Genomic DNA, 14,945 nt, shown 5'->3' with positions numbered 1-14,945 from the left:
ATCATATTGCAACTGTAACATATCAATGTTGAAAATATGTTGCAATTAAACTTCTGAGTAAGTTCGAAAAAGAGCTAAAATACGTTTTGAAATACCTCTATCAAGATTTTGACAAGTCGAAACACCATCCTTTCAACATGCACATATACAAGTACACCAGGACCCCGATCGACAAAGTGTTCGTAACGTACCGACCTGTCGTAACTCTACACACTGTAGTCATCGTAGACTTAAGAATATTGCAGCGCTACGAACGTTTTGTGGATCGGGGCTCAGACTGTCTGAGTGATAAAACAGAATTGTGTGAATAGCAAAGCGAGCTAGCTTAATTGGTCATTGAAGCAGAATTATTTGTTTTGCAGATAAATGATCTGTCAAAATTAAAGCGCCCGTCTGTCAATCTAACTGAAAACGACGATTGTCACTAGGTTCGTGCTAATCACAAGCACACGCAGGCGCAACTGAGGGACGATGACAGTATAATGGACGCACGCTTGTCAGCAGACTATTCGGCAAGCCTCAATCTGATTACAAAAGCCAGTGCTTAGAAAGCCGTGGACATGACACGGCAGCTGAGATAAAAGGTATATGGACTCGGCTTTGGATTCTGACAGCAATTGCAACACATCAAAGGGTCGGGCGTTTTGAATATTGTGAAACTGTGCAAATCCAGACACCACCCGCCCTTAACGATAAACTTTATGAGCGTTTTGTATTCAAAAAGACAAACTCTGTTCACATGACTCGTTAATCCAGACGCCTTGCAACGATTAACTTTGTGAACGTTAAATATTCAAACATGACTCGATAATCACGACTTCACTGAAAGTGGTACGGCACTGTTCGGATCACGGTGTTCATTGTATTGCTAGAAACAAGTTGTTCTAATGATGTAAAAGTTTAGATATACCCGATTAATACAATCCGTCTTCAATAATCGACCTACATTTATCACGTGTACAGTTTACCTCATTCAAACGGTCGGAACAAGTCACAACATGAAGTCAGTACTGAATGCAACACCGACGTCATTGTTCCAGAAGACTCAGGGAATATGAATTCATGAATGCATGTGCATGAAAAAAGTAAAATGCGCACTTACTTGTCACTGGTTTTATAAACAAGTTTAATCAAGGAAATGGAGGGCTGTGTCCAACATAATGGACGGTATTATTTAGGACAGTGTTTTCGGATTCAATCCCACATGTGAAATAATCACGAAACTGCAAATACACGGAAACAAACGACAGAATGGCCTGTGCAGTCCGTGAATCAAACGTGTGTCGCGAAATGGTGTGGTACATGATACAAATATGCCAGCAGCACTAACACCGTTATCTTCTGTCCGTCCGTCCGTACCATAAGAATGAAAAAAAACCTGTTTAAAACATTGGCTTCTACTTCATACGTAATTAGGTATTCTTCAAAATATACTGAGTCAAAAAGGAAACTTCACATTCTTTCTTCGGGGCACTATAAAAGAACAAAGAATGGTAAGATGGTTAAATTGTTATTATTTCATTGCTGAGATCTGTGTGATGTACTCGATACATTGACAGTGCCACAATCAGTTCCATTAGGCTACACCGCCGTTCCAAAACATTTGTATACAGAATGTCAAGTCACAAGAATAATCATTCGAATGGAGATTGGTAGCCAGCAACCGATTTCGAATGGTCTGTGAGGACAGTTGACCTCTAAACATCTCAGCCCTGGTTCGTGTAGCCGCCAGAAATCTGTCACGTAGGTGACGTAGGACGATTTGACGGTCTTCTGCTCGCACGTCATACACAGCACGACGGCTGCGTCCCATTGCCCTTGCGATGTCAATAAGTGATCTGCCCGCTTGCAACATGCAAACGTCAGGTTCACGTCGCACATTTGACAATCGTGGCATTTAAAGTACCGTTAGAACTGTGATTTAAAAGTGTTCTTTTTTCAGTCTTGAGGCCAATGCAAACACGTGCAAATGAAGAAAACTTTGATGCGAAGATCACGACGGGATAGACTGCACGTGCAAAACGTGATTTTGTACTAACGTCATTTGCACGACGAACGGATGGGTTTGAGTGGGTTTTGTTTAACTAGAGTCGAAAGATAGGGATCCCATTTCGGATACATAGATGTATCATCAGAGAAAAATTATTCATTTTTTTTTAAATTACATTTTGTGAAGTTTCTTTTTTGACGCAGTATACTTTGTTGGAGACCATTCTTTTGTTACTGTTTACTTCATCGAATGCACTTAGTCCGGGCATAGATGTTTTAAGCAGTGTTCTTAATTTGTATATTTGTTTCAAGGTTCAACCAATTGTGAGAACCCCAGTTGTGAGACAGTGGAGTAGGTAATTAAAAAAGAAAACGCACCATACTCCCCTATCTCATAGAATGGATTAACCTCAGGTAAAACAGGGTTTAGCTATGTAACGGAACCTATATTCTAAAAAATCACATATAGTGACACATAGAGCATACAACATACTGATAAATATTAAAATACTAGGATGTTTACAGACTTCTTGAGAAAGAAACTGAAGTCTAATGGCATTTAGTGTCATTATGACAGGCCTTCCGCTAGTACCGATGTCGACCTTCATTGAAAACAATAAATGCCCTTCATCTAACCATGTCAACTATGTTCATTAATGAACCAAACCTCCTTTGAGTTTTCTTCTGTAGGGATGTTGAAGCACCGCCTATGTGCTCTCAACCATTAATTAATGTGTCTCACAACTGGGACATCGCGCAAATGGGAGGTCACCGTTTCAAGATATGTATGCAGGAATACAAGATTTGTTCATGCTAACACTCTGTTCTCCCTGTGGTTCTTTATCAAAGAAAACAGTTAGTTTACCAACAAGTGACTGTTCATCCTTGCCTCAAAATGCTTTTCATATACAAATCTCTCTGCGACAGTTCTTAACTTAGTGTTACCTTTCACAACCTTTCCTCACCTTATATTCAGAATAAAAGAAACGCCACCCACTATTCAAAGGCATAAATGAAGTAGATTCACATATATTCTTCCATTTATAAAGGTGAAAATAACTCGATCGTTTATAGACTCACACGATGAAACTGAGCTGTACAAGGTGACAATAACTCGATCGTTTATAGACTCACACGATGAAACTGAGCTTTAAAAAGGTGAAAATAACTCGATCGTTTGTGGACTCACAGGATGAAACTGAGCTTTGAAAGGTGACAATAACTCGATCGTTTGTGGACTCACACGATAAAACTGAGCTTTAAAAGGTGAAAATAACTCGATTGTTTGTGGATTTACACGATAAAACTGAGCCTTTAAAATGTGAAAATAACTCGATCGTTTGTGGACTCACACGATAAAACTTTAAAAGAATCTAAGAAAAACAAAACCACAAACGCCCCCAGCCTCTCAGAGGTTTAGTTTGATATATATCTGTCAACATTTTTAAATATGGATTTCAAGGATGCTAACTATTTGTAAGATATGTTTTGTTTCTCTTTGGCAAACATCAGTATTTGAGAAGCAATTTTTATCTGTTCACCAAAAGTAAATACAGAACGTGAGTGCGAAAGAAATACCTAGTTTTGATTCCCCTCACTAAAATATTCCGTTTGCTGCCAAGTGAAACATAGCTATGAACTGTATATGAATATTTAGATCATTGAAAATCAGAGATGACACCGGGTGTTACTGAGAAAGACAAGCATGGCCAACCCTACCGGCGTCATAACACATTGGGGTCATGTCAATATTATGATCACTTTTATATCTAACTGAACTGAATCTGTTGATTTATCATTTCTCCCATCCTCGATATCGCCAGGGCATACGTTCCAGTGAATCTCCACTATATCCAGAATGCATACTCTTATTACCTCCCTTTGCTGGCTCCGTATTCTCACAGTAGCCAGTCAGCTATGCCGCCGTTACAATCGAGCTTGCCAGTGTCAACAAAGACAGCTGCGAAGGTTTGTTCGCAGATTTGGGGGAAATCATACAGACAAACTGACAGGTCCGAAACTTTAGAAAATATAGAAGCAACAACTCATTTCATCTCTTTCAGATAACCTGTTAATGGTTTGTGTTACCAAGTTTGATCGGTTAGACAATTTAAAAAGCGAAAGTGACTTGTAAATGCTATGCTCAACTTCCCAGCGTAGACATCTAAAAAGCCAACCAAGGGAGGTAATACATTCATCGGGCTGAGCCGTAGATGTATCCAGGATACAGTGGAGACATCGGAACGTATACCCTGGAGATACCGAGGATGTTGTTCTCCATACACTGAGCTAAATGTGTTTTATTTTCTAATTAATCACAAGGAAACAGCAACTGGTTTGGGTTTTATTCTGAAAAATGTTCTGAAAAAGCTGTAAAACCTTCAGCTGACACTTCCCGTTCACCAATGGTACAGAGTAAGCTCCTCTTGCGAAGGTTTTTGCCAACCTCAGATGAAATTGTTTACCATGGAATGGATACCTTTTATGAGTAGTATTTTAGTAGTATGGAAGTACAATATAGAACAAAATTTCCGGATAACAACTTATTATATTTGTATATGCGACGTTTCGTTACGGGATCTTGTACCGTTGTCAAGCATGACTCGTCGCACTCACGAATAAAAGAAGTTGTTATCCATAAAGCTGTCTACTAGAGCACACTGATGGAAGCGCATATAAAATGATCCCATAACGTTGTATGGGCTTTACGGACATTTCAGGTTAAGTGTCAAAAGTTATTTACTGTGCAAAAACAAATACGATCAATACACACACACACACACACACACACACACACACACACACACACACACACACACACACACACACACACACACACACACACACACACAGAGACACACTTGAAACAACGATTGAAACATTCCATTAATGCAACCTTAAATAGCGGCTGAACGAAAAATGTCACCTACCCTTTGAAAGAAAGGTCCTTCATTGACTTCATGCCACTTCAGTCTCAGCTTGAAATAAGATTATATTCTGTAAATCATCCCTATCATTTTTATGGGATAAGACCTTAATTCTCCAGTATATTAACAACATTGGAGTTTAATGTTTTATACATACAATTTGAAGATGTATACATGCATGCACGCGAATATTTGTACAGCACCAATATCGAGCTCAGCTGCTCAAACGCGTTTTGAAATTCCATACTACCAATATTAATAGTTACGCTTACGATAAAATAATCTGCACACATTGCCTTCAGCAATTAATTACTCAGAACGAAACTCTGTATTATAATGGTCCTACATCTAATGTAATTTCATAAGACCTCTGCAGCCAGTCATATGCGTATTGTAACGGCTCTGCAGCCAATCATATGAGTACTGTAACGACTCTGCAGCCAATCATATGAGTATTGTAACGACTCTGCAGCCAATTATATGAGTATTGTAACGACTCTGCAGCCAATCATATGAGTACTGTGACGACTCTGCAGCCAATCATATGAGTACTGTAACCACTCTGCAGCCAATTATATGAGTATTGTAACGACTCTGCAGCCAATCATATGAGTACTGGAACGACTCTGCAGCCAATCATATGAGTATTGTAACGTCTCTGCAGCCAATCAAATGAGTACTGTAACGACTCTGCAGCCAATTATATGAGTATTGTAACGACTCTGCAGCCAATCATATGAGTATTGTAACGACTCTGCAGCCAATCATATGAGTATTGTAACGACTCTGCAGCCAATCAAATGAGTACTGTAACGACTCTGCAGCCAATCATATGAGTACTGTAACGACTCTGCAGCCAATCATATGAGTACTGGAACGACTCTGCACCCAATCATATGAGCCGACATTGAAGTATACATGTATATACTATTGCGGCTCTCCAACCAATGAACATACACGAAAAACTATTAGACTATACAGACATGAAAATACATATACAAATACTCTAACGGCTCTGCAGGAAATGAAAATGCACAAAAGAGTTATATAAGGCGCTGCAACCAATGAAAGTACATATAAGAGAACTATAAGAAAAACTCCGTAGACACATTACATATAATACTCTCCAGTCATGATTTATAAGATACAATGAAATATAGATTCATTCTGAAATTCCTCATCTAAAGACAACGATCAACACACCTTTTACACATAGAGTCATGCCCCGTTTATCCGAACATTTCTGTTTTTATTGAAATTGTCCGGATAAGCAAATTTTCGCATATCGGAACCATGGGCCATATGTACAAAGAAACGTACAAAAAAAACGTCCAAAGAAACGAACACAGTAGCCATCAGACATAATTTTTATTTTACATAAAATATCTCATACCTGTTCATGCAGTTATGCCCGCTCAAAGAAACCAGTCATAGCTTTTTAGCATGTCAAAAGTAAATGCGCCACCCGGGAATCGAACCCGGGTCGCAAGAATGGAAATCTTCCATGATACACCACTACACCAGCGGCGCTCCTTCAAACCAGCATCTCACATTCATTGTATCCAAATCTGAACAAATCTCTTGGAGGCCATTCTCAACTTCACATGAACCTCTTCAAATACTTACAACAATACTTATCCTTAGTATTTTATCAACACCCACTACATTGTGTCCTTTACACCTTCTACAAAACCTGTCGCTCTTGGACAGTGTATGTACGAATATATACAACGTTCAAGTACAGAAAATCACACTAACATCATCAAAAAAAAGAAACGTTGTAGAGCAAGAAACTCATAAGTATTCTTCTCGTTCAGGAAAGTACAACTACTCCTATCCACAGTCACACAAAATAACCAAACCGTCAAAAGTACATGCGCCGCCCGGGAATCTTGCATGATACCACTACACCAGTAGTGGCTCCTTCAAACCAGTCTCTCACACTTATTCAAATGCAAATCAAAACAGATCGGTTGGAGATTAGTCTCAACTTCACGCGAACCTCTTCAAATACTTTCCACAATACTTATTATTAGTACTTTATCAACACCTAGTTCATTCCTGTTAAAACCGTTCAAAAACTGTATCTTTCGCACAGTGTATGCCCAAACATGTACAACCTTCAAGTGCAGAAAATCACACTAACATCATCAGTTAATTAGAGCTTTGCTGGCAACAAATTTATGAGTATTCTTCTCGTTCAGGAAAGTACAACTACTCCTATCCACAGTCAAAAAAATAAACAAAACGTCAAAAGTACATACGCTGCCCGGAAATCGAACCCGGGTCGCAAGAATGGGAATCTTGCATGATACCACTACACCAGCGGCGCTACTTCAAACCAGTCTCTCACACTTATTCAAATGCAAATCAAAAGTGATCGGTTGGAGATTAGTCTCAACTTCACGTGAACCTCTTCAAATACCTAGAACAATACTTATCCTTAGTGTTTTATCAACACCCACTACATTGTGTCCTTTACACCTCCTACAAAACCTGTCGCTCTTGGACAGTGTATGTACGAATATATACAACGTTCAAGTACAGAAAATCACACTAACATCATCAGCTAATTAAAGCTTTGCAGGCAACAAATTTATGACTGTTCTTCTCGTTCAGGAAAGTACAACTACTCCTATCCACAGTCAAAAAAATAAACAAAACGTCAAAAGTACATACGCTGCCCGGAAATCGAACCCGGGTCGCAAGAATGGGAATCTTGCATGACACCATGCACTACACCAGCGGCGCTCCTCCAAACCACTCTCTCACACTTATTCAAATGCAAATCAAAACAGATCGGTTGGAGATTAGTCTCAACTTCACGTGAACCTCTTCAAATACTTTCCACAATACTTATTATTAGTACTTTATCAACACCTAGTTCATTCCTGTTAAAACCGTTCAAAAACTGTATCTTTCGCACAGTGTATGCCTAAATATGTACAACTTTCAAGTGCAGAAAATCACACTAACATCATCAGTTAATTAGAGCTTTGCAGGCAACAACTTTATGAGTATTCTTCTCGTTCAGGAAAGTACAACTACTCCTATCCACAGTCACACAAAATAACCAAAACGTCAAAAGTACATGCGCCGCCCGGGAATCGAACCCGGGTCGCAAGAATGGGAATCTTGCATGATACCACTACACCAGCGGCGCTCCTTCAAACCAGCATCTCACATTCATTGTATGCAATTCCGAACAAATCTCTTGGAGGCCATTCTCAACTTCACATGAACCTCTTCAAATACTTACAACAATACTTATCCTTAGTATTTTATCAACACCCACTACATTGTGTCCTTTACACCTTCTACAAAACCTGTCGCTCTTGGACAGTGTATGTACGAATATATACAACGTTCAAGTACAGAAAATCACACTAACAGCATCAAAAAAAAAGAAACGTTGTAGAGCAAGAAACTCATAAGTATTCTTCTCGTTCAGGAAATTACAACTACTCCTAGCCACAGTCACACAAAATAACCAAAACGTCAAAAGTACATGCGCCGCCCGGGAATCGAACCCGGGTCGCAAGAATGGGAATCTTGCATGATACCATTACACCAGCGGCGATCCTTCAAACCACTCTCTCACACTTATTCAAATGCAAATCAAAAGTGATCGTTTGGAGACTAGTCTCAACTTCACGTGAACCTCTTCAAATACTTTCCACAATACTTATTATTAGTACTTTATCAACACCTAGTTCATTCCTGTTAAAACCGTTCAAAAACTGTATCTTTCGCACAGTGTATGCCTAAATATGTACAACTTTCAAGTGCAGAAAATCACACTAACATCATCAGTTAATTAGAGCTTTCCAGGCAACAACTTTATGAGTATTCTTCTCGTTCAGGAAAGTACAACTACTCCTAGCCACAGTCACACAAAATAACCAAAACGTCAAAAGTACATGCGCCGCCCGGGAATCGAACCCGGGTCGCAAGAATGGGAATCTTGCATGATACCACTACACCAGCGGCGATCCTTCAAACCACTCTCTCACACTTATTCAAATGCAAATCAAAAGTGATCGGTTGGAGATTAGTCTCAACTTCACGTGAACCTCTTCAAATACTTTCCACAATACTTATTATTAGTACTTTATCAACACCTAGTTCATTCCTGTTAAAACCGTTCAAAAACTGTATCTTTCGCATAGTGTATGCCTAAATATGTACAACTTTCAAGTGCAGAAAATCACACTAACATCATCAGTTAATTAGACCTTTGCAGGCAACAACTTTATGAGTATTCTTCTCGTTCAGGAAAGTACAACTACTCCTAGCCACAGTCACACAAAATAACCAAACCGTCAAAAGTACATGCGCCGCCCGGGAATCGAACCCGGGTCGCAAGAATGGGAATCTTGCATGATACCACTACACCAGCGGCGATCCTTCAAACCACTCTCTCACACTTATTCAAATGCAAATCAAAAGTGATCGGTTGGAGACTAGTCTCAACTTCACGTGAACCTCTTCAAATACTTTCCACAATACTTATTATTAGTACTTTATCAACACCTAGTTCATTCCTGTTAAAACCGTTCAAAAACTGTATCTTTCGCACAGTGTATGCCTAAATATGTACAACTTTCAAGTGCAGAAAATCACACTAACATCATCAGTTAATTAGAGCTTTGCAGGCAACAACTTTATGAGTATTCTTCTCGTTCAGGAAAGTACAACTACTCCTAGCCACAGTCACACAAAATAACCAAAACGTCAAAAGTACATGCGCCGCCCGGGAATCGAACCCGGGTCGGAAGAATGGGAATCTTGCATGATACCACTACACTTGCGGCGATCCTTCAAACCAGTCTCTCACACTTATTCAAATGCAAATCAAAAGTGATCGGTTGGAGACTAGTCTCAACTTCACGTGAGCCTCTTCAAATACTTTCCACAATACTTATTATTAGTACTTTATCAACACCTAGTTCATTCCTGTTAAAACCGTTCAAAAACTGTATCTTTCGCACAGTGTATGCCTAAATATGTACAACTTTCAAGTGCAGAAAATCACACTAACATCATCAGTTAATTAGACCTTTGCAGGCAAAAACTTTATGAGTATTCTTCTCGTTCAGGAAAGTACAACTACTCCTAGCCACAGTCACACAAAATAACCAAAACGTCAAAAGTACATGCGCCGCCCGGGAATCGAACCCGGGTCGGAAGAATGGGAATCTTGCATGATACCACTACACTTGCGGCGATCCTTCAAACCAGTCTCTCACACTTATTCAAATGCAAATCAAAAGTGATCGGTTGGAGACTAGTCTCAACTTCACGTGAGCCTCTTCAAATACTTTCCTCAATACTTATTATTAGTACTTTATCAACACCTAGTTCATTCCTGTTAAAACCGTTCAAAAACTGTATCTTTCGCACAGTGTATGCCTAAATATGTACAACTTTCAAGTGCAGAAAATCACACTAACATCATCAGTTAATTAGAGCTTTGCAGGCAACAACTTTGTGAGTATTCTTCTCGTTCAGGAAAGTACAACTACTCCTAGCCACAGTCACACAAAATAAACAAAACGTCAAAAGTACATGCGCCGCCCGGGAATCGAACCCGGGTCGCAAGAATGGGAATCTTGCATGATACCACTACACCAGCGGCGCTCCTTCAAACCACTCTCTCACACTTATTCAAATGCAAATCAAAAGTGATCGGTTGGAGATTAGTCTCAACTTCACGTGAACCTCTTCAAATACTTTCCACAATACTTATTATTAGTACTTTATCAACACCTAGTTCATTCCTGTTAAAACCGTTCAAAAACTGTATCTTTCGCACAGTGTATGCCTAAATATGTACAACTTTCAAGTGCAGAAAATCACACTAACATCATCAGTTAATTAGAGCTTTGCAGGCAACAACTTTGTGAGTATTCTTCTCGTTCAGGAAAGTACAACTACTCCTAGCCACAGTCACACAAAATAAACAAAACGTCAAAAGTACATGCGCCGCCCGGGAATCGAACCCGGGTCGCAAGAATGGGAATCTTGCATGATACCACTACACCAGCGGCGCTCCTTCAAACCACTCTCTCACACTTATTCAAATGCAAATCAAAAGTGATCGGTTGGAGATTAGTCTCAACTTCACGTGAACCTCTTCAAATACTTTCCACAATACTTATTATTAGTACTTTATCAACACCTAGTTCATTCCTGTTAAAACCGTTCAAAAACTGTATCTTTCGCATAGTGTATGCCTAAATATGTACAACTTTCAAGTGCAGAAAATCACACTAACATCATCAGTTAATTAGAGCTTTGCAGGCAAAAACTCTATGAGTATTCTTCTCGTTCAGGAAAGTACAACTACTCCTAGCCACAGTCACACAAAATAACCAAACCGTCAAAAGTACATGCGCCGCCCGGGAATCGAACCCGGGTCGCAAGAATGGGAATCTTGCATGATACCACTACACCAGCGGCGCTCCTTCAAACCAGTCTCTCACACTTATTCAAATGCAAATCAAAAGTGATCGGTTGGAGATTAGTCTCAACTTCACGTGAACCTCTTCAAATACTTTCCACAATACTTATTATTAGTACTTTATCAACACCTAGTTCATTCCTGTTAAAACCGTTCAAAAACTGTATCTTTCGCATAGTGTATGCCTAAATATGTACAACTTTCAAGTGCAGAAAATCACACTAACATCATCAGTTAATTAGAGCTTTCCAGGCAACAACTTTATGAGTATTCTTCTCGTTCAGGAAAGTACAACTACTCCTAGCCACAGTCACACAAAATAACCAAAACGTCAAAAGTACATGCGCCGCCCGGGAATCGAACCCGGGTCGCAAGAATGGGAATCTTGCATGATACCACTACACCAGCGGCGATCCTTCAAACCACTCTCTCACACTTATTCAAATGCAAATCAAAAGTGATCGGTTGGAGATTAGTCTCAACTTCACGTGAACCTCTTCAAATACTTTCCACAATACTTATTATTAGTACTTTATCAACACCTAGTTCATTCCTGTTAAAACCGTTCAAAAACTGTATCTTTCGCATAGTGTATGCCTAAATATGTACAACTTTCAAGTGCAGAAAATCACACTAACATCATCAGTTAATTAGACCTTTGCAGGCAACAACTTTATGAGTATTCTTCTCGTTCAGGAAAGTACAACTACTCCTAGCCACAGTCACACAAAATAAACAAAACGTCAAAAGTACATGCGCCGCCCGGGAATCGAACCCGGGTCGCAAGAATGGGAATCTTGCATGATACCACTACACCAGCGGCGATCCTTCAAACCACTCTCTCACACTTATTCAAATGCAAATCAAAAGTGATCGGTTGGAGATTAGTCTCAACTTCACGTGAACCTCTTCAAATACTTTCCACAATACTTATTATTAGTACTTTATCAACACCTAGTTCATTCCTGTTAAAACCGTTCAAAAACTGTATCTTTCGCACAGTGTATGCCTAAATATGTACAACTTTCAAGTGCAGAAAATCACACTAACATCATCAGTTAATTAGACCTTTGCAGGCAAAAACTTTATGAGTATTCTTCTCGTTCAGGAAATTACAACTACTCCTAGCCACAGTCACACAAAATAACCAAAACGTCAAAAGTACATGCGCCGCCCGGGAATCGAACCCGGGTCGGAAGAATGGGAATCTTGCATGATACCACTACACTTGCGGCGATCCTTCAAACCAGTCTCTCACACTTATTCAAATGCAAATCAAAAGTGATCGGTTGGAGATTAGTCTCAACTTCACGTGAACCTCTTCAAATACTTTCCACAATACTTATTATTAGTACTTTATCAACACCTAGTTCATTCCTGTTAAAACCGTTCAAAAACTGTATCTTTCGCACAGTGTATGCCTAAATATGTACAACTTTCAAGTGCAGAAAATCACACTAACATCATCAGTTAATTACAGCTTTGTTCGCAACAAATTTATGAGTACTCTTCTCGTTCAGGAAAGTACAACTACTCCTAGCCACAGTCACACAAAATAAACAAAACGTCAAAAGTACATGCGCTGCCCTTGAATCGAACCCGGGTCGCAAGAATGGGAATCTTGCATGATACCACTACACCAGCGGCGATCCTTCAAACCACTCTCTCACACTTATTCAAATGCAAATCAAAACAGATCGGTTGGAGATTAGTCTCAACTTCACGTGAACCTCTTCAAATACTTTCCACAATACTTATTATTAGTACTTTATCAACACCTAGTTCATTCCTGTTAAAACCGTTCAAAAACTGTATCTTTCGCACAGTGTATGCCTAAATATGTACAACTTTCAAGTGCAGAAAATCACACTAACATCATCAGTTAATTACAGCTTTGCAGGCAACAACTTTGTGAGTATTCTTCTCGTTCAGGAAAGTACAACTACTCCTAGCCACAGTCACACAAAATAACCAAAACGTCAAAAGTACATGCGCCTCCCGGGAATCGAACCCGGGTCGCAAGAATGGGAATCTTGCATAATACCACTACACCAGCGGCGATCCTTCAAACCAGCATCTCACATTCATTGTATGCAATTCCGAACAAATCTCTTGGAGGCCATTCTCAACTTCACATGAACCTCTTCAAATACTTACAACAATACTTATCCTTAGTATTTTATCAACACCCACTACATTGTGTCCTTTACACCTTCTACAAAACCTGTCGCTCTTGGACAGTGTATGTACGAATATATACAACGTTCAAGTACAGAAAATCACACTAACATCATCAGTTAATTAGACCTTTGCAGGCAACAACTTTATGAGTATTCTTCTCGTTCAGGAAAGTACAACTACTCCTAGCCACAGTCACACAAAATAAACAAAACGTCAAAAGTACATGCGCCGCCCGGGAATCGAACCCGGGTCGCAAGAATGGGAATCTTGCATGATACCACTACACCAGCGGCGATCCTTCAAACCACTCTCTCACACTTATTCAAATGCAAATCAAAAGTGATCGGTTGGAGATTAGTCTCAACTTCACGTGAACCTCTTCAAATACTTTCCACAATACTTATTATTAGTACTTTATCAACACCTAGTTCATTCCTGTTAAAACCGTTCAAAAACTGTATCTTTCGCACAGTGTATGCCTAAATATGTACAACTTTCAAGTGCAGAAAATCACACTAACATCATCAGTTAATTAGACCTTTGCAGGCAAAAACTTTATGAGTATTCTTCTCGTTCAGGAAATTACAACTACTCCTAGCCACAGTCACACAAAATAACCAAAACGTCAAAAGTACATGCGCCGCCCGGGAATCGAACCCGGGTCGGAAGAATGGGAATCTTGCATGATACCACTACACTTGCGGCGATCCTTCAAACCAGTCTCTCACACTTATTCAAATGCAAATCAAAAGTGATCGGTTGGAGATTAGTCTCAACTTCACGTGAACCTCTTCAAATACTTTCCACAATACTTATTATTAGTACTTTATCAACACCTAGTTCATTCCTGTTAAAACCGTTCAAAAACTGTATCTTTCGCACAGTGTATGCCTAAATATGTACAACTTTCAAGTGCAGAAAATCACACTAACATCATCAGTTAATTACAGCTTTGTTCGCAACAAATTTATGAGTACTCTTCTCGTTCAGGAAAGTACAACTACTCCTAGCCACAGTCACACAAAATAAACAAAACGTCAAAAGTACATGCGCTGCCCTTGAATCGAACCCGGGTCGCAAGAATGGGAATCTTGCATGATACCACTACACCAGCGGCGATCCTTCAAACCACTCTCTCACACTTATTCAAATGCAAATCAAAACAGATCGGTTGGAGATTAGTCTCAACTTCACGTGAACCTCTTCAAATACTTTCCACAATACTTATTATTAGTACTTTATCAACACCTAGTTCATTCCTGTTAAAACCGTTCAAAAACTGTATCTTTCGCACAGTGTATGCCTAAATATGTACAACTTTCAAGTGCAGAAAATCACACTAACATCATCAGTTAATTAGACCTTTGCAGGCAAAAACTTTATGA

The 14,945-nt window shown here is 39.4% G+C and overlaps 12 non-coding genes across 12 annotated transcripts; all 12 read right to left on the bottom strand.

Moving 5' to 3' along the window:
• Positions 1–6,373: 6,373 nt before the first annotated feature.
• Trnag-ucc (transfer RNA glycine (anticodon UCC)) lies at positions 6,374–6,446 on the bottom strand. The gene has a single exon. It is a non-coding gene; the product is annotated as a tRNA-Gly (tRNA).
• A 731-nt stretch (positions 6,447–7,177) lies between these two features.
• On the bottom strand, positions 7,178–7,248 carry Trnag-ccc (transfer RNA glycine (anticodon CCC)). Its single transcript has one exon. It is a non-coding gene; the product is annotated as a tRNA-Gly (tRNA).
• Positions 7,249–8,008: 760 nt separating this feature from the next.
• On the bottom strand, positions 8,009–8,079 carry Trnag-ccc (transfer RNA glycine (anticodon CCC)). Its single transcript has one exon. It is a non-coding gene; the product is annotated as a tRNA-Gly (tRNA).
• Positions 8,080–8,425: 346 nt separating this feature from the next.
• Positions 8,426–8,496, bottom strand: Trnag-ccc (transfer RNA glycine (anticodon CCC)). Its single transcript has one exon. It is a non-coding gene; the product is annotated as a tRNA-Gly (tRNA).
• A 341-nt stretch (positions 8,497–8,837) lies between these two features.
• Positions 8,838–8,908, bottom strand: Trnag-ccc (transfer RNA glycine (anticodon CCC)). The gene has a single exon. It is a non-coding gene; the product is annotated as a tRNA-Gly (tRNA).
• A 341-nt stretch (positions 8,909–9,249) lies between these two features.
• Trnag-ccc (transfer RNA glycine (anticodon CCC)) lies at positions 9,250–9,320 on the bottom strand. Its single transcript has one exon. It is a non-coding gene; the product is annotated as a tRNA-Gly (tRNA).
• A 1,165-nt stretch (positions 9,321–10,485) lies between these two features.
• Positions 10,486–10,556, bottom strand: Trnag-ccc (transfer RNA glycine (anticodon CCC)). Its single transcript has one exon. It is a non-coding gene; the product is annotated as a tRNA-Gly (tRNA).
• Positions 10,557–10,897: 341 nt separating this feature from the next.
• Trnag-ccc (transfer RNA glycine (anticodon CCC)) lies at positions 10,898–10,968 on the bottom strand. Its single transcript has one exon. It is a non-coding gene; the product is annotated as a tRNA-Gly (tRNA).
• Positions 10,969–11,309: 341 nt separating this feature from the next.
• On the bottom strand, positions 11,310–11,380 carry Trnag-ccc (transfer RNA glycine (anticodon CCC)). Its single transcript has one exon. It is a non-coding gene; the product is annotated as a tRNA-Gly (tRNA).
• A 341-nt stretch (positions 11,381–11,721) lies between these two features.
• Positions 11,722–11,792, bottom strand: Trnag-ccc (transfer RNA glycine (anticodon CCC)). The gene has a single exon. It is a non-coding gene; the product is annotated as a tRNA-Gly (tRNA).
• A 341-nt stretch (positions 11,793–12,133) lies between these two features.
• Positions 12,134–12,204, bottom strand: Trnag-ccc (transfer RNA glycine (anticodon CCC)). The gene has a single exon. It is a non-coding gene; the product is annotated as a tRNA-Gly (tRNA).
• Positions 12,205–13,784: 1,580 nt separating this feature from the next.
• Positions 13,785–13,855, bottom strand: Trnag-ccc (transfer RNA glycine (anticodon CCC)). The gene has a single exon. It is a non-coding gene; the product is annotated as a tRNA-Gly (tRNA).
• Between the last annotated feature and the right edge of the window lie 1,090 nt (positions 13,856–14,945).

The sequence above is a fragment of the Haliotis asinina genome, chromosome 7 (assembly GCF_037392515.1).
Source record: "Haliotis asinina isolate JCU_RB_2024 chromosome 7, JCU_Hal_asi_v2, whole genome shotgun sequence".
In the NCBI taxonomy this organism is placed as follows: domain Eukaryota; kingdom Metazoa; phylum Mollusca; class Gastropoda; order Lepetellida; family Haliotidae; genus Haliotis; species Haliotis asinina.
Note: the sequence above shows the minus strand (reverse complement) of the source record. Positions and strands in the feature narration are given on the sequence as shown.